Source organism: Acipenser ruthenus, chromosome 5 (genome assembly GCF_902713425.1).
Source record: "Acipenser ruthenus chromosome 5, fAciRut3.2 maternal haplotype, whole genome shotgun sequence".
In the NCBI taxonomy this organism is placed as follows: domain Eukaryota; kingdom Metazoa; phylum Chordata; class Actinopteri; order Acipenseriformes; family Acipenseridae; genus Acipenser; species Acipenser ruthenus.
In genome coordinates this window covers 7,943,733-7,961,753 of record NC_081193.1, presented here as the reverse complement: position 1 = coordinate 7,961,753, position 18,021 = coordinate 7,943,733, and the positions used below count along the sequence as shown (strand labels likewise).

The 18,021-nt window shown below is 39.6% G+C and overlaps 4 non-coding genes and 1 pseudogene across 4 annotated transcripts; all 5 read right to left on the bottom strand.

Annotated features, from left to right (window-relative positions):
* Nucleotides 1-11,010: 11,010 nt before the first annotated feature.
* LOC117403457 (small nucleolar RNA SNORA73 family) lies at nt 11,011-11,230 on the bottom strand. The gene has a single exon (XR_004544573.3). It is a non-coding gene; the product is annotated as a small nucleolar RNA SNORA73 family (small nucleolar RNA).
* A 262-nt stretch (nt 11,231-11,492) lies between these two features.
* Nucleotides 11,493-17,540, bottom strand: LOC117403220 (small ribosomal subunit protein eS7-like; annotated as a pseudogene).
* LOC117403456 (small nucleolar RNA SNORA73 family) lies at nt 11,714-11,935 on the bottom strand. The gene has a single exon (XR_004544572.3). It is a non-coding gene; the product is annotated as a small nucleolar RNA SNORA73 family (small nucleolar RNA).
* Nucleotides 13,833-14,054, bottom strand: LOC117403451 (small nucleolar RNA SNORA73 family). The gene has a single exon (XR_004544567.1). It is a non-coding gene; the product is annotated as a small nucleolar RNA SNORA73 family (small nucleolar RNA).
* LOC117403453 (small nucleolar RNA SNORA73 family) lies at nt 16,781-17,002 on the bottom strand. Its single transcript, XR_004544569.3, has one exon. It is a non-coding gene; the product is annotated as a small nucleolar RNA SNORA73 family (small nucleolar RNA).
* Nucleotides 17,541-18,021: the final 481 nt, after the last annotated feature.

Here is an 18,021-nt window from a genome sequence, read left to right as displayed (position 1 = left end):
AGTAAATAGTACGCACTAAAATCATTCCTGCCTCACAACTTCAGTTGTAAATCAGTATCGCCATAATCAGACCATCAAACAACAATAAAATATGGACCAGTAGAGAAACAGAAAACAAAAATGCTCAAAGAAATAATGGATATGCCGCTCTGACGGTAGAAACGAGCACAGAACCCACGCCCACCTGTCAGGTTGCCTTTGCCTTCAATATGTCAATAATTTACTTTAGCTTAATTTATATAAAATGTATATGATGAGTGACCTCAGCCGTAAGCACTCTCAGCTCCTTCTCAGAAAACTTTTCTTTTTTTTTTGCAGCCCTTCCTCTGACATTTTTTTTTGCTTTGTATTTTTGCGCTCCACAAATGCCAATGCGACTACTGCTGTCTGTACTCTGCAAGTGCGGCCGCTAAACAGACCGGTGCACTCCTTGAGACCCTCATTATTATAACTGCGGATCATTATTTGTGCGTGTTGAGTAATTTGCATTGCTCTTAAGCTTACATAGGGTGCAGTGCAAAATAAGTGCCTGGCTGCAATACAATTTGAATTTTGCATCTGCAATTATTTGCACTGAGCCTATACTTACATCACCCCCATAGTGCAGATCATGTGTCACTAATAGCTGAATTTGATCCTGAACAGGACTAGCTTTACCATCCTTAGACACAAGGTGGCAGCGGCACATTAAAGATTACACTATGCTTTTTCCAAAGTGCCAAGCAACCCAAACCCAGAAACATAATTAATTTCACTATGTAACACAATTTTTGTTCCTGGGTAGTAAGTGTTATTTCCTAATTGCTTATGCCTCAAAAGTATAGAAAATGGCTATTATTCCCCACAAACTTTGCTTTTGTGACCTGGACAGTGATTTTTTTAAATTTACCTATTTCCAATGAGAAAACGGGTCTTTTCGTTCACATAAAGTCAGAAAAAAACAACATATGAATCCAAATTAACATGTATTTATACTAAAGTAATACAAAAATGACTACAAAAGATTTAGAAGTGAGTAGTTTTTCGAGATTTATGATTATACTGTAAATCACTTTCACGAATCAGCCCCCAAATGTAGTCTCCCATCATGTTCTCGTTATACTGTCCTTGGTAGCGGTGTTCAAAGTCCAGTATATCCTGGTGGAAGCGCTCGCCTTGCTCCTCCGAGTACGCTCCCGTGTTCTCCTTGAATTTATCAAGATGAGCATCAAGGATATGGACTTTGAGGGACATCCTACAGTCCATTGTGCCGTAGTTCTTCACCAGAGTCTCAACCAGCTCCACATAGTTTTCGGCCTTCTGATTGCCCAGGAAGCTCCGAACCACTGCGACAAAGCTGTTCCAAGCTGCTTTCTCCTTACTAGTGAGCTTCTTGGGGAATTCATTGCACTCCAGGATCTTCTTTATCTGTGGTCCGACGAAGACACCGGCTTTGACCTTTGCCTCAGACAGCTTAGGGAAGAAGTCTTGAAGGTACTTGAAGGCTGCCGACTCCTTATCTAGAGCTCTGACAAATTGTTTCATAAGGCCCAATTTGATGTGCAGTGGTGGCATCAGCACCTTCCGGGGGTCCACCAGTGGCTCCCACTTGACGTTGTTCCTCCCCATAGAGAACTCGGTCCGCTGTGGCCAGTCCCGCCTGTGGTAGTGCGCCTTGGTGTCCCTGCTGTCCCAAAGGCAAAGATAGCAGGGAAACTTGGTAAAACCGCCTTGGAGACCCATCAGGAATGCCACCATTTTGAAGTCTCCTATGACCTTGATGCCATCTCAGAAAAGTGCAGATATGTATCCACTTAGGCAGCTGGAACTAAACTGAACTGGTGGGCTTAAGGCCCCTGTATTTATACTACTATTTATATTACTGGAAAGTTCTAGAAAGTTCTAGAAGTTACTCCAAGTTTACTCAGCACTGAATCTATCTGGAATGTTCTGGAAAATAGGTAAATTTCAAAATATCACTGTCCTGGTCACAAAAGCAAAGTTTGTGGGGAATAATAGCCATTTTCTATACTTTTGAGGCATAAGCAATTAGGAAATAACACTTACTACCCAGGAACAAAAAAAAAAAATTGTTACAATGTGTTTTTAATGAGATTTAAAAACATGCCATTTTAAACATTTGTAACTTTTTTAGCTTATCTTTTGCACCAATGGGGCCTATTTTCCCATGACGTCCAATTAGACCTTGTTGGCCCTTTAACCCTGTATTACCTGTAGAAGAATAGTATTTATTAAAATACACCATTATAAGGACAATGTCCTTTAACAACATGCACACTTTTAAAAATCCATTGAGTATTAAAGCAGGGATGTTAGTCTTAGGGTTTCCTCATTGTCTTGCTTACTGATAAAAACGCAGGCAAAATGAACATACCTAAAGTCACAAAGACATTTGAGCAAAAAATATAAAATGAAATGATTTTACAGTTTTCTTTCCCCAAATCATTATGCCATATGTGTTATTGTGTTTTCTTAAAAGTGCACTACACTTTACTGCAGTTTTCCCATTAAACTTTTTATAAGGTTATGTTCTGAGGATGTTATCAATTTAATATCTAATTGATTTGAAATTCATTGTTTCAAAACAATTCGAATTTGGCAATGTGACATAAAGAAGTTTAAAGAACATTCAGCAAATATCACCATGAGTGCATGAATCTGGATTTGAAGTTAAACAAGCATGGCATCAAACATTTAAAATATCGCCTCTGTTTGTTAACAAGCACATGCTCCCTTGTGAGAATGTGTACCAGTCCCTCGGCAGAAAAGCCATTCTTATTTTTTTTAACTGAATGTTTAAAATGAGCATATCCTTTCTCATCAATTGAAGACTTCTGACTACTCGGTTTCTTGACTCAGCCTTCTTTGCTGTAAACATTAAGCAGATCTGCTTCCTAAGGAGTGGCGCATGTAATAAGTAATGTGCTGGCTTAAGCTCTAATGATGTTTTTTCCTTGGTTATCATTGCAAATGTTCTTATGAACAAGTTGCAGGCTGAACCAAGACTCAAACCTGAGCCACATGTTAAGAACACAGGCTCAAGTTGTCTCGCTAACTGGCCTAAAAGTCTACTGTTACTGGATGTAATGTTATTATGGCCAGGGAATTACTGGAATATTATGTTTTGTAGAACTGTATTAGACTATAGTTGATTTTTTTCTATTTCATCCAAATTATTTGTAGCAAAAACACATGAGAAGTGAGTTGTATCAGTACAATCACATGCCGTCAAGATCTGTTACTGTGCTCATAAATAGTATATTACATACCAAAGTGTGAAGAGGCTAATGAGTTCTTGAGCTGTGTGGTTCTACTGGGACAATTGCATGGGTTGGAGTCATGTTCAGCTATGTACAATAGAGAAACAGAGGCTGCAGCTCATGCAGCCCCATCAACCCTGGCCTGTGGTCTTCAGGTTTCCGTCAGGATAGGCTGATGAGTCCAGAAAACCAAACTGGCAACTGTAAGTACATTATACTCCACAAAGACAAAGGGGCCCAGAGACTCAACTATACTGGAGAGCCAATATAGTTGAGTCTCTGATGAGGAAAGCCCTCATTATGAGACGAGATCTGGTTTTACTTGTGACCCTGGTCAGCCTCTTCTGTCTGTCTCTGCTGAGACCTGTGCATTCTCAGCACATAGCAGAGGAGCCCAGTACAGATCTTAGTGCCAGGACTGAAAGGTACTGTGCTCATTACTGGGAGTCTTGGGCACGATCAAGTAGGGAGGGCATCTTTTTATAATGATAGCATTACATTACCAGTAAAGGGATTAGTTCATTCAGGTGAAACAAGACTTACAGGTACAAGAACCTTAATAAACAGCATAAATACTAGATACACATTACTGGAATCCTTAGCCACGAGGGCAACATTACTAATACTAATATCATATTATTCTACTTTAAGAACAAAACGACACTTTGCAATGTTATATATATATATATATATATATATATATATATATATATATATATATATATATATATACAGACATGCTCAAATTTGTTGGTACCCCTCCACAAAAAACGAAGAATGCACATTTTTCTCTGAAATAACTTGAAACTGACAAAAGTAATTGTCATCCACCATTGTTTATTCCATATTTAATAGAAATCAGACTTTGCTTTTGATTTTTTATTCAACATAATATTGTAAATAATAAAACAAATGAAAATGGCATGGACAAAAATGATGGGACCCCTAACCTAATATTTTGTTGCACAACCTTTAGAGGCGATCACTGCAATCAAACATTTTCTGTAGCTCTCAATGAGACTTCTGCACCTGTTAACAGGTAGTTTGGCCCACTCTTCCTGAGCAAACTGCTCCAGCTGTCTCAGGTTTGATGGGTGCCTTCTCCAGACTGCAAGTTTCAGCTCTTTCCATAGATGTTCAATAGGATTCAGATCAGGATTCATAGAAGGCCACTTCAGAATAGTCCAATGTTTTGTAATTATCCATTCTTGGGTGCTTTTAGCTGTGTGTTTTGGGTCATTATCCTGTTGGAGGACCCATGACCTGCGACTGAGATAGAGCTTTCTGACACTGGGCAGTACGTTTCGCTCCAGAATGCCTTGATAGTCTTGAGATTTCATTGTGCCCTGCACAGATTCAAGGCACCCTGTGCCAGGCGCAGCAAAGCAGCCCCAAAACATAACCGAGCCTCTCCATGTTTCACTATAGGTATGGTGTTCTTTTCTTTGAAAGCTTCATTTTTTCGTCTGTGAACATAGAGCTGATGTGACTTGCCAAAAAGCTCCAGTTTTGACTCATCTGTCCAAAGGACATTCTCCCAGAAGGATTGTGGCTTGTCAATATGCATTTTAGCAAATTCCAGTCTGGCTTTTTTATGTTTTTCTTTCAAAAGTGGAGTCCTGCTTGGTCTTCTTCCATGGAGCCCACTTTCGCTCAAAAAGCAACGGATGGTGCGATCAGAAACTGACGTACCTTCACCTTGGAGTTCAGCTTGTATCTCTTTGGCAGTTATCCTTGGTTCTTTTTCTACCATTCGCACTATCCTTCTGTTCAATCTGGGGACGATTTTCCTCTTGCGGCCGCGCCCATGGAGGTTGGCTACAGTTCCATGGACCTTAAACTTCTTAATAATATTTGCAACTGTTGTCACAGGAACATCAAGCTGCTTGGAGATGGTCTTGTAGCCTTTTCCTTTACCATGCTTGTCTATTATTTTCTTTCTGATCTCCTCAGACAACTCTCCCCTTTGCTTTCTCTGGTCCATGTTCAGTGTGGTGCACACAATGATACCAAACAGCACAGTGACTACTTTTCTCCATTTAAATAGGCTGAATGACTGATTACAAGATTGGAGACATGTGTGATACTAATTAAAGAAACTAATTAGTTTGAAATATCACTATAATCCGATTATTTATTATCTTTTCTAAGGGGTACCAACAAATGTGTCCAGGCCATTTTAGAATATCTTTGTAGAATAAGCAATAATTAATCTCTTTTCACAGCTTCTTTGCTTTATTCTATGACATACCAAAGGCATGCAAGTATACATGATAAAATAGCTTTTAATTTCTTCACTTTTCAGGAGGAATGAAGCATTATTTCAATGAGCTGTAAGGGTACCAACAAATTTGAGCACGTCTGTATATATATATATAATTTTCGGAGCATAATTAAGTATTTAAGTGATATATATACACACACACACATATATATATATACACACACACACACACACACACACATATATATATATATATATATATATATATATATATATATATATATATATATATATAGAATTCCTCTGTTTGTATCCAGGATACAAACAGAACTCCTCTGTTTGTATCCTGGGACACTATCACCATTCATGTAAATGTGCTTTATTTTGCTCTTATCAGCCCCTATTTTACTGCATTTAATCCTGTACTTCAGAATACTGTAATCTGCCAAGTTTTTAACCTGTAGTACTTTGTATTTAATCACATCCTGATGTAACTATCACTATTTAATCATATCCTGATGTAACTATCACTATTACCTGCTGTATTATTGAATTGTGGTTTGTCAAACTTGTACTTTACTTGAACAAAAGTTATTGTATTTCTTGCTCTTATTGTATTACTTGTATTGTAACGCTTGAAATGTTTTTGCTTACGATTGTAAGTCGCCCTGGATAAGGGCGTCTGCTAAGAAATAAATAATAATATATATATATATATATATATATATATATATATATATATATATATATATATATATATATATATATATATATCCCTTTATTGAAGTTAAAACACATTTTAGTTAATTGCTATGCAATAGGGAAATGTAACCGTATGACATTCACAATATATCAATATTCCAAAACCTAATTATAAATGTTTTACACGGCTGTGTTTTTTGTCCTAAATATTTGTTTGAGCAGGAAGCTACCGCGGGACACATAACAACACACATCTGCCTACAATACAAAATAAAATAACTCCCTCTCTCTATAATGCATGTATAGTGAAGCAGAAATGTAACTTTCTTTGAAATAGGGGAAGAGGGAATGGAACTGGCAGCATAAAGGAATATCCCCTAGAAAGTGTCCTGAGGGCATCAGATGATTCAAGGGCATTTGCCATTTACTGACTCCCACCTTTCACTTCCAGAGCTCAGCAACTCTATGAAATGAAGCCATCTGTCCCTAACCCAACCCCTACCCTAAAAAAATTAAATTATTTATTTATTTCTTAGCAGACGCCCTTATCCAGGGCGACTTACAATTGTTACAAGATATCACATTATACATTAATCACATTATTTTTACATACAATTATCCATTTATACAGTTGGGTTTTTACTGAAGCAATCTAGGTAAAGTACCTTGCTCAAGGGTACAACAGCAGTGTCCCCACTGGGGATTGAACTCACAACCCTCCAGTCAAGAGTCCAGAGCCCTAACCACTACTCCACACTGCTGCCCCAATACCTAAGCCTAAACCTAACCATTAAGAATCATCTGATGCCCTCAGGACACACGGGGATATTCCTGTGTGCTGCGGGCTGGCCCCAGGTTCGGCTGCCGGAGCAGGGTTACATAAGAACATAAGAAAGGTTACAAACGAGAGGAGGCCATTCAGCCCATCTTGCTCGTTTGGTTGTTAGTAGCTTATTGATCCCAGAATCTCATCAAGCAGCTTCTTGAAGGATCCCAGGGTGTCAACTTCAACAACATTACTGGGGAGTTGGGGGAGTGGCTCCTATTTTCTGTTCTGAATGCCCCTTTATCTAATCTCAATTTGTGACCCCTGGTCCTTGTTTCTTTTTTCAGGTCAAAAAGGTCCCCTGGGTCGACATTGTCAATACCTTTTAGGATCTTGAATGTTTGAATCAGATCACCGCGTCTTCTTTGTTCAAGACTGAATAGATTCAATTCTTTTAACCTGTCTGCATACGACATGCCTTTTAAACCCGGGATAATTGTGGTCGCTCTTCTTCGCACTCTTTCTAGAGAAGCAATATCCTTTTTTTAACGAGGTGACCAGAACAGTATCCTTTTTGTAACAAGGTTGAAGGCAAGCTGAAGCGTCTCTTCTCGCAGCAAAAGAAAAAAGAAATACATTAGGAAAGATAACCACGTAATAGGCCTAATATTTATTTTGTTATAAAACGAATGCTGAATGTCTGTGTTATAAAGTGCCAGCGCAGCTTTTCTTCAGTTCAGATACTAAGAGAGACAGAAGGGGCTCCCGAGTGGTGCATCCAGTAAAGGCGCTCTGTGTGGAGTGCAGGATGCGCCCTATAGCCTGGACATCGCGAGTTCGAGTCCAGGCTATTCCTTTGCTTCTAGGGGGCGGTGTCATGCCAAATTTGTCCCGCCCTGAGTCACGTGACATATTAGTATACGAGTCCCCGGGGGGTGTCCTCAGCACACCGGGCTTGTCTGTAAGCTTCCCGAGAGCTGCGTTGTCCTCCGACGCTGTAGCTCTTGGGTGTCTGCATGGTGAGTCCGCAGTGTGAAAAAAAGCGGTCGGCTGATGGCACATGCTTCGGAGGATAGTGTGTGTTCATCTTCGCCCTCCTGAGTCAGCGCAGCGGTGGTAGCGGTGAGCTGAACCTAACAATAATTGTCCATTTCCAAATTGGGGAGAAAATAATAAAAATAATTGGCAACGACTAAATTTATAAAAAAATTAAAATAAAAAAAAACTGAAAAGGAAGTTAGACTGTGAGAAGTTGTTTACAGTTTGATCAACACCGGTACTGTATTTACTGTAGAAATATTGCATGAATCACTAGTATAGGGAACTGGGGGACCTGCTGTATGAGTGTTATATCCGAGGCGCCTTTTATAGCGAGGGAGCACTATGAGCAATACTTGATTTAAAATCAAGGTTGAAAATTCCATATTATAATTGCATTTAAATCTGACAATAATAACCACCAAATATTTTAGAATGACCATGATGAAAAAAAACCATATGAGCATTTCCTACTGAAACTAACACGGTGCATTCCAAGTCACTATAACACTGTATCAGGGATGCATGGAGCTACACTACATACCGGCACACCAACGTTCTTTCATACAGTCCAAGTGCGTGCGTCTATAATAAAGTATTATTTATATTCCCTTCCACCTACCTTAAAGAAAGTTCTGAGACCTGGAGGTACAGAGCACTCTTGAAGTACAGTACAAATGAATCTGAGGGGATCACATCAAAATGTAAGGCAGCACCACTTTATATTGGTAATTGCACTGCCATCACTTTGATTTAATCCAGACCCTACTTTATCACCAATTAAATATTATTTCACTGCTAGTACAGTGCTGAAAATGTAGGGCTCAGGGTGAGATTACAGTAACCCTACTTTTTCATTCACATCTCTATCAGTAACATGCTAGCCTAGTCCTTTCCTCAATATTGTGCCCACTGGAAGAGAGCACTACAAGTGCTTATTACTATCGTCGTTTTGCTTTTCATTTTGACAAGCTGCTGCTTGCAAGAACACAATGCTTTACATAGGATTTCGAAGTGCTAATCCAAGTATATGGATGATTCTTTCAATCTGACCCAACCAAACTAAATCTGACTGGGCTCATTTACTTGCCCCAACCCTTACAAATATTAAGAATGTGCATACAGTAACTGATCTACCAGTGTTGGATAACATGGAAAGAAGCTTGAATGCAGTATAAGATACACGTGTTTGCAGGTTTGTACACTGTTAGTTTTAAAAGGAGATAATCAGAGGAGGTATAGTAACTGGTAACTGCGAGATTGCAAGACTGCATTTAATTGCACTGACGGTGACCGTCTGACTCTTGGAATAAACACAATCGCACATTGCTGGAAGAACCAATGCGCTCAAGAGATAACATAGATTAAGCACAAAAGAACAAAGGGCCACACCAAGATAACACCATTTTAGGAAGTGTGAGCCAGAACCAGTTTTCTTTACGACAGATACACGAGACCCTCCACAGGGTGCCCGGGGTGATTGAACTCACAAAGAGAAGGAGGGGGGCTGAGGTCAGTGGCTGCTTAAATCAAGGTACATTCAGCACAATTTCACTCTTCTTACCCACGCTGAAGCTGTCCTGGAAGATCAAACTTTCAGTATTACTAACACATTTTGTCTTGTTATGCTTTTGTTTTGAACTGAAGTTTTGATCCGTGCAGTGCCTATGGATGTGCGCTGTACTGCTTTGAGCGTTCGGTTTCCAGAATTAAATGGCATATATTGAATAAAAGAAGTAAAGTTAATAAATAAAAAAATAAAAACGTTTTTCAGAAATCAGTTTATACCCAGGAATGACCCAGTTGTAGTGTTTTAACTGCAGTGTGGAGTAGTGGTTATGGCTCTGGACTCCTGACCGGAGGGTCGTGGGTTCAATCCCAGGTGGGGGACACAGCTGCTGTACCCTCGAGCAAGGTACTTTACCTAGATTGCTCCAGTGAAAACACAAATGTATAAATGTGATATCTTGTAACAATTGTAAGTCGCCCTGGCTAAATAAATAATAACTGGTGAGTTTGAACTGAAGAGAGATTCTCATACTGGGCAGCAGTGTGGAGTAGTGGTTAGGGCTCTGGACTCTTGACCGGAGGGTTGTGGGTTCAATCCCCGGTGGAGACACTGCTGCTGTACCCTTGAGCAAGGTACTTTACCTAGATTGCTCCAGTAAAAACCCAACTGTATAAATGGGTAATTGTATGTAAAAATAATGTGATATCTTGTAAGTCGCCCTGGATAAGGGCGTCTGCTAAGAAATAAATTATTATTATTATACTGGATCCTAATCTCCATGTTCTGGTGGAGAAAGTCTCACAAAATCAGCGTGGCCCTTCCTAAGAACTTCTGTTTTGTTCTACGAATGTGGTATTGTTTTTTTTGTGTCCATAACCAAGAAAATTATATAATTCCAAATATATATTTGTTCCTTTTACAAAAGGGTTTACAGAATCACCATATGCATTATTGAAAACTTTAAACCAATTAACCATTCTATTTTGGTACAATATTATGAAAAGGCACTGGGCTCGGTACTGTGGTAAACTAGCTCTTGTAAACCCATAGCTCCGGGTTCTTACAACACTCAATGCAGTTTTGACATGCACCATAATGACTACTTAAACAATGCTTTCATTGTACATAATGTGATTTTGTTCTTAAGTGTCTTGCCTGTTTAAATTAAGGATTGGTTGATTAAAATCATATTTATAATAAACATTACAATGTATTGTCTGTGACATGCTAACAGTATTTTATTAATACAATTTTCTTGCAACCTTTTTTCGACAGGTGAAACCAGCTATTACTCAGTTACTAGAAAACCAACTGCAACTGTCCAAGCGTGGCCTTTATTTACAGGGGTTCATCAGAGCAGTTACAGCCAGCAGATCTTTTATAAAAGCTTGGTGCTGCTAAGCAAGCTGTTAGATCCATGTTTATATATAAATACAAACTGGCAAGTGGAGGAACCTTTGAATAAACAGCCTAGCAAGTCCCCACCAGTTTATACTTTTGGATATATAAAACATGTGCCCTGCATGGTTTACCTCCCCAGACTGCCGAGGGCTCTGGAAAGATGTAGGAATATACAGGACGCTGTCCTCAGCAGCCCGAAGGCCGGGGACAAGCTTGCTCTCCAACGTCGTGGAACGGGACTGTACGTCGTGGCACTGAAAAGCACTATGCTCCCTTACGCCACACGGACAGAGCCACGTGAGAGCAACCTCACAGGATATCCACGTTGAGGGTTTTATTGCTTAATGACCTAATGTAGATACAATACATTTAGAAATTGTTGGTGGATTATTGCAGCATGTATTTTAAATTATAATATGGATTTTTGTTTTAACTACGTTCCAGACCCACCTGCTTTCATTGCTCAATGAAGAATGAGCTTTGCAATTAGACCAACAACTATTCTAATATTTCGTGAAAAGCAAACACATGCATCTTTACTTTCAAAACAAACATTTTATCTAAAACTGCAATGAAGAAATAAGCTACAAAGATGGTAAACACATTTATTTAATCATTCTGCACTTTACAGCTGGAACTCAAATACAACATCTTTGCCTGTGAGTTTCTTGTAGACACCAGAGAAAGTTTCAACCTAAAAATAAAGAAAAGATTCAGTTAGTAAATGATGCCATTTACTTTGCAGTAGGAAAACATGTTACAAAGTAAGAGTAGACATTCATCTTTTCTAAAATGTACCACATACATACAAAACATGTGCCCTGCATGGTTTACCTCCCCAGTAACTGCCGAGGGCTCTGGAAAGATGTAGGAATATACAGGACGCTGTCCTCAGCAGCCCGAAGGCCGGGGACAAGCTTGCTCTCCAACGTCGTGGAACGGGACTGTACGTCATGGCACTGAAAAGCGCTACGCTCCCTTACGCCACACGGACAGAGCCACATGAGAGCAACCTCACAGGATATCCACGTTGGGGTTTTTATACATGATAAAAAAGCAAAGTATATTTGATTTACCAGACCACTTTGTGTTCAACATTGTTCTGTTGTGCCTTGTCTAGGAGGACCTTGATGAGTCTGCTGCTGTCCAGTTTTACATGGTTCCTCTTGCCAACAGTTTCACTTGGGAAGACCAAGTCTTCGAGGATAGCATCATGCACGGCAGTCAATGAAAGGCTGAAATAAAAATATACAAAATGAAAACGTAACTTTCAATTGTTTAACCAGATTGTTTAAAAATTTTGTTCCGAGAGGATATCGGTTTGATTTACTGCTTAAGCCATTGTAGTTTTATCTGGGCATTGTACACATGGCCAACAAATTCTGTGACAACATAAGCACTTCAAGGGCTCAAATTAGCCCCACTTCTACCAACATAAACCCATAACACACTGTACTGGGGACACACATTAACAAGCTACTTGGAATCTAATTAAGCAAACCCCAAATAAAGAGGGATTGTTCTTTACAGCTGGCATCATAAAAGACAATTTGGGCGTTCCTACACATCGATCAGGACAGCCATGATAAAGCAGGTATTTGCTAGAACACCCTGAATCAAACCCATTTTCTTCCCTTGGTATAAAAGGATCACAAGAAATTTGAACTGTGCTAGGATCAGTCATGACTAGGGCTGCAACAATGGGTACATTTTGACCTTCGAAGGTTCGGAACACATTACCGAAGGAAGGTTCGAACCTTTGATGGTACTCATTTGCATAATCCACTGGCAACGTCACCAGATCTACTTGTTTATATTTGATTGAAAATCCTGTTATTTCACAGGTAATCCATAATCCAAAAGTACCAAACAGAGGGCAATATACTTCAAGGAATGAGTGTCTCAGTTTTATAAAATGTAAAACACACGCTTGTCAAGTGACCCTGGAGATTGGTTGTGCCTCCATGATACAGTCCCTTGCACAGTTTGCAATCAATTTTTTTTAGGTTGTCTGCACATTTACAAAAAAACATTTCTTTCAATATAGCTTACAATATACAACTTTCCAATCGAGATGGCGAATTAAGAAATTAAAGGTTTGCCTCTGGATAACACGAGCTGGAGGGCGGGGGGGGTGGATGGGGAAATGGGCGGGGGCGGACAGTGCTCAGTTTTTTAAATTATTCGTGTTAGCGTATATTTTGTGTGTTTCAAACAGTCTACCACAGCACTGCTCTTGCACTGTCTTGTACACTAGGTATTCAGTACATATTTTACTAAAGCACTACAACCGCTATAGGTACCCCCCTAGTACTTTGGCATAATAGACCCTTCTCCAATACATGGCAGCTGCGCCATATACAGTTGCAACGTATAAAGATTTGGTAGTGGACATTAATACAACAACTTTTGTTTAAGTAATATGAATTGTAAAATCAAAACCTTAATTTTGCATACGAGTGACATTTAATGTGCGATTTATAGTATTCACAAATTGTAAAACTTGTGAAACTTGCGTTAACAGAAAAACTGTTTCTGTTAACGGAGCACAAAAAGGAAGCATAGTGCGTGAATGCCACCTGACGAACATTCAAAGGTTTAAAAACTACCTTCGAATTCCTGGAGCCCGTTTCACAAACGCAATTTGCGACAAATCACAATCACCTCGCAAATAATAAATTGAGTTTCATGAAACACAGGGCTGCGACATTGCCGATTCTCACCAGAAACCGGCAACTGCCAGACAGCAGCCACAAGTATAGCAATTTTCATTGCAGATCCTGTTTTAGGAAATACCATGGTGCTGTGGAACTGAACACTATTGAACGGATTTCTCAGGTAAAACATTCTGACGACAATATGAACTTCTTTATCTTATATAAAAAAAATTTTAAAGTTATCTAAACTTGAAAAGGAACACTGATATTCAAAACATGTGCCCTGCATGGTTTACCTCCCCAGTAATTGCCGAGGGCTCTGGAAAGATGTAGGAATATACAGGACGCTGTCCTCAGCAGCCCGAAGGCCGGGGACAAGCTTGCTCTCCAACGTCGTGGAACGGGACTGTACGTCATGGCACTGAAAAGCGCTACGCTCCCTTACGCCACACGGACAGAGCCACATGAGAGCAACCTCACAGGATATCCACGTTGGTTTAATACAACCAGCAATACAAAGCAGTATAACTAGATACATTGTCTTATGAGATTGTGAATAGTCTTTAGTAATTGCTGTGTGCTGCTGCCATGTCATGGCCATCTTGGCAATATGATGCAGAGCCTCTAGAAACAAGCTTTATAATGTACTTTAGATCAAACTACTCCAAATATGTTTAGATTACACATCACATTCATGTTGAAGTATGTCTCACATTTTGATGATAATCAGGGCTTGAATTTCAGCGCGGGATTGTGGGAATCGCGTATTTATCAAGTTGCTTCCGCATATCTTGCGAATTTCAGTGCAGGAAAATCCAGCAGAGATATTTTAAGACACCAAGTTACTGTATTTTTCACCCAATTGAGAATGCCTGAAATGCTACAACAATCACTATGAGCAGCATTCTTAGTAGTTCTGGTTAAAATAAATAAAAGTAGCGAGGGATAATTTAAGTGCCACAAGACTTTATTCTCTCGTATATGATTCTCGGCCGCTATCTTTAACGATTATAAAAACTCAGTACACTGCAGTAAGTAAACAGTTTTGAAGAAAACTAGATAGACTTTATATATAAAGTCTATCTAGGTGTTTTGCACGCGGTGACTTTTGCTTTAACTCTTAAAACTCAGCCACATTCATTTTGGGGGTGCCAGCGCACAGGTGGTTACACACATATTACTCAGACACTGTAAAAGCCACCTATTTCATGGCTTGTTTAAAAAGTAAAGATTCGAGGCTTTCCAAAGATGTATTTCAGTGTGTCACCTGAAGTTAAGCCTCTCGTCATGTGACAGAGTTCACAGCTTAGGTTTTGTTTTGAGTATTGTCATTGTAGCAGCTAGACTGAAAGGGGCAGTATCGTTGGAAAGCTTAAAACAGTGGTGGCAAATTAGTGCCCGCGGCAGCTGTTATTAAATTATGGGTTGTGAACACATTTCTGGCAGGTCGTAGTGTGGGAAAATAAATAAAGCTTTAAACACGTTTTCCAACAACAGCGTCACAGTAGTCTGTTGATAATGCTGCTTGCTTATGCTGTGCTTGTACATACTCAACTTTTTTTTTTTTTCCCTTAAGGGCCTCTGCAATACGATCAGCCAACTGAATATCTGCATTCTCTGCAGTAGCCCAATCATAAGTTAACTGAGTGAGACAAACTGGGTGTTCCAGTTGCAGGTACTGACAGTAAGCTTAACCAATAGGAGAGTCAAACATCTGCCAAGTTTTTTAGAAATGACAGCTGTCCAATCATTCGTGAGCAGAGGCGGGGTGTTAATATGCAGGGTAAACACTGAATTCCGCCCACTGTTGAGAAATAATACATTTCTGTGTTTAGAATTTAATTCTCTTTAACCCTTTGCGGTCCATTTATTAAATGCGTGTCAGGCACGCCAGGTCTAATTTATTTTCACACGCGCAGTTAATTTTAGATGCGCTGTTTAAAAGTATTTTTTTTCACAGTCAAACGGGTTTAAATGGCCCTGCATATCAACAAAGCACTCACTAGGCATCTCAAGCCACGCCCCACCCTTTCGTTCGCTATCGCTTTCACCTATGTAAGAAATAAATAATAATAATAATAATAATAATAGTCGTACATACCGATCAATCGTCTCCTGATCACTCGTTTCATCACCAAACTCCTCAATAATGCGATCCAAGTCATTATTTTATTACTATAACATCTCAAAAAAGCTCTGCAAATGTCCGTGTTCTCTGTGCGCTGACTTACTATCAACCAGCTTGTTTACTTACGACCGCCCCGTTATCTGATACCAGGGCCATGTATGACTATTCATGAGATACGCCTTTTTTTTTCCCCGACTTGTCTCTGCTCCTGTCGTTCCCACTCGGCCATTGAATGGTTTTCTCGACTTTTTCCGGAGAAAAAACGACTAAAACCTGTTTTTTGCGTTTCTATAATGATGTCGGACAGGGTCCGACAATGGACCCGATAGGAATAATTGCAATGTCGGACCAGGCAAAGGGTTAATTTCACCAGACAAGGGAAACACTGTAGTAGATTTAGTTACGAATCCACTTTCTCTGAATAAATGAACTGGAGATGAGCGATCTTTAAAAGTAGTGTTGACAAATTTGTCAAATTGAAACAAAGCGAGACGCTATCGATCCTCTTGTTTTAGTTTACTCATGGTTATCTGTGTAAACATGCTGTAAACATTAGCCTTATCAGAGCGAGCCAAGAATAACTCACTAAAACTCTTTATTATATATAGTTTTTTTTATATGCAAAAGTACCTTTTCTTTTGCCACAAGATAACCAGTCCTTGCACTGGCTTTTTTACAAATGCCAGGGTAACAAAGGTTGACGTTTTACCTGTGCAATGAAGACCACGTGTTTGCCGCTGAATTTTTTCTCCATCTCTCGCACAAGTCGCACCTGGATCTTCTGGAAAGACTTCAGCTGGGGCACAGGCAGGAAGATGATGATTGCTTTTCTACCACCACCTACTTCGATTTCCTAATCAGCAAAATTATATCAAAATCGATATATCAAACCAAGTCTCAGCAAAAATAAATACATCGGTTTCCTCAGACAACTCTACAACCACAAAGTTAACGGTACCGTGCTACATAAGTTTTACAACACTAGACAGTCACCTTATCGTTTAATTGATGATATACAAGGTTTAATTTATCAGAATTAAATTCACCACATGGTTTCAGTAGAATGTGTATGGAAACACATTTCATAGAGGTATACATGTGCCCTGCATGGTTTACCTCCCCAGTCACTGCCGAGGGCTCTGGAAAGATGTAGGAATATACAGGACGCTGTCCGCAGCAGCCCGAAGGCCGGGGACAAGCTTGCTCTCCAACGTCGTGGAACGGGACTGTACGTCATGGCACTGAAAAGCGCTACGCTCCCTTACGCCACACGGACAGAGCCACATGAGAGCAACCTCACAGGATATCCACGTTGGGGTTTTCAATGTGTCGTGCAACAAAGTGAAAACACTATACAGAAACTAAATTTCAGTATTTAGAAAGTCTCAGGATATCAGTGTTGAGAAGCAATTTCTGTCCTCTAAAAGGTATGCAAATAAATAAGGTGCTAACATTGCACGCACCAGGAAAAACATCAGCTAGCAATTACTCTATAACAACCTTTACATCACAGCTCTCTTCACATTCAAATGTTACAGGACTACAACTAATTTAAACTATTTATTTTGGGGCCCAAAATGTGCTGAACCACAAACTAAATCCTGCGCCTACAATTGCTTTTTTGTGCACCATGAGGCTGTGTCGACAAGTTCTCAACCAACTACCCCAATGATGGTACACTAGTAAATACTAAATCAAAAACCTCAATCCCCTCCCCCCCTACAGAAACTGCATTGCAGAAAACAAAGTATGTATTAATGCCCATTCATTTCCTTCTTGCATACCTTAGCAGCAGTGATGTTGAGTTCCCCAATGCTAAGCCTTCAGGTCCGAGTTCATCTCTAATTCCAGAAGTGCCCAAAACAGTCAGCTTTTTACACTCATGCTGTCATTGCAGAAAAAAGGAAAAAATATTATTTTTATTTAAGTATCTCAAATACTAGTTACATTAGCACATGGTGTGTCGGACTCAAACTATACACTTTTCAAAGGCTCAAGAGTGTATGTCATAATAATATAAATTTCTTACCTAGGAAGTGCCAGACTCGAATTCGTCTGGCTTTTCGCCATTGGTCCTCACTATTTTAGCGCTGGTATTGAACATGGCCTATCTGTAGAAAGGAAGAAAAAAAAAGCAAGAAATAAACAGCTATATTATTATTTCTTTCTTAGCAGACGTCCTTATCCAGGGCGACTTACAATTGTTACAAGATATCACATACAATTACCCATTTACAGTTGGGTTTTTACTGGAGCAATCTAGGTAAAGTACCTTGCTCAAGAGTACAGCAGCAGTGTCCACCAGCTGGGATTGAACCCACAACCCTCCGGTCAA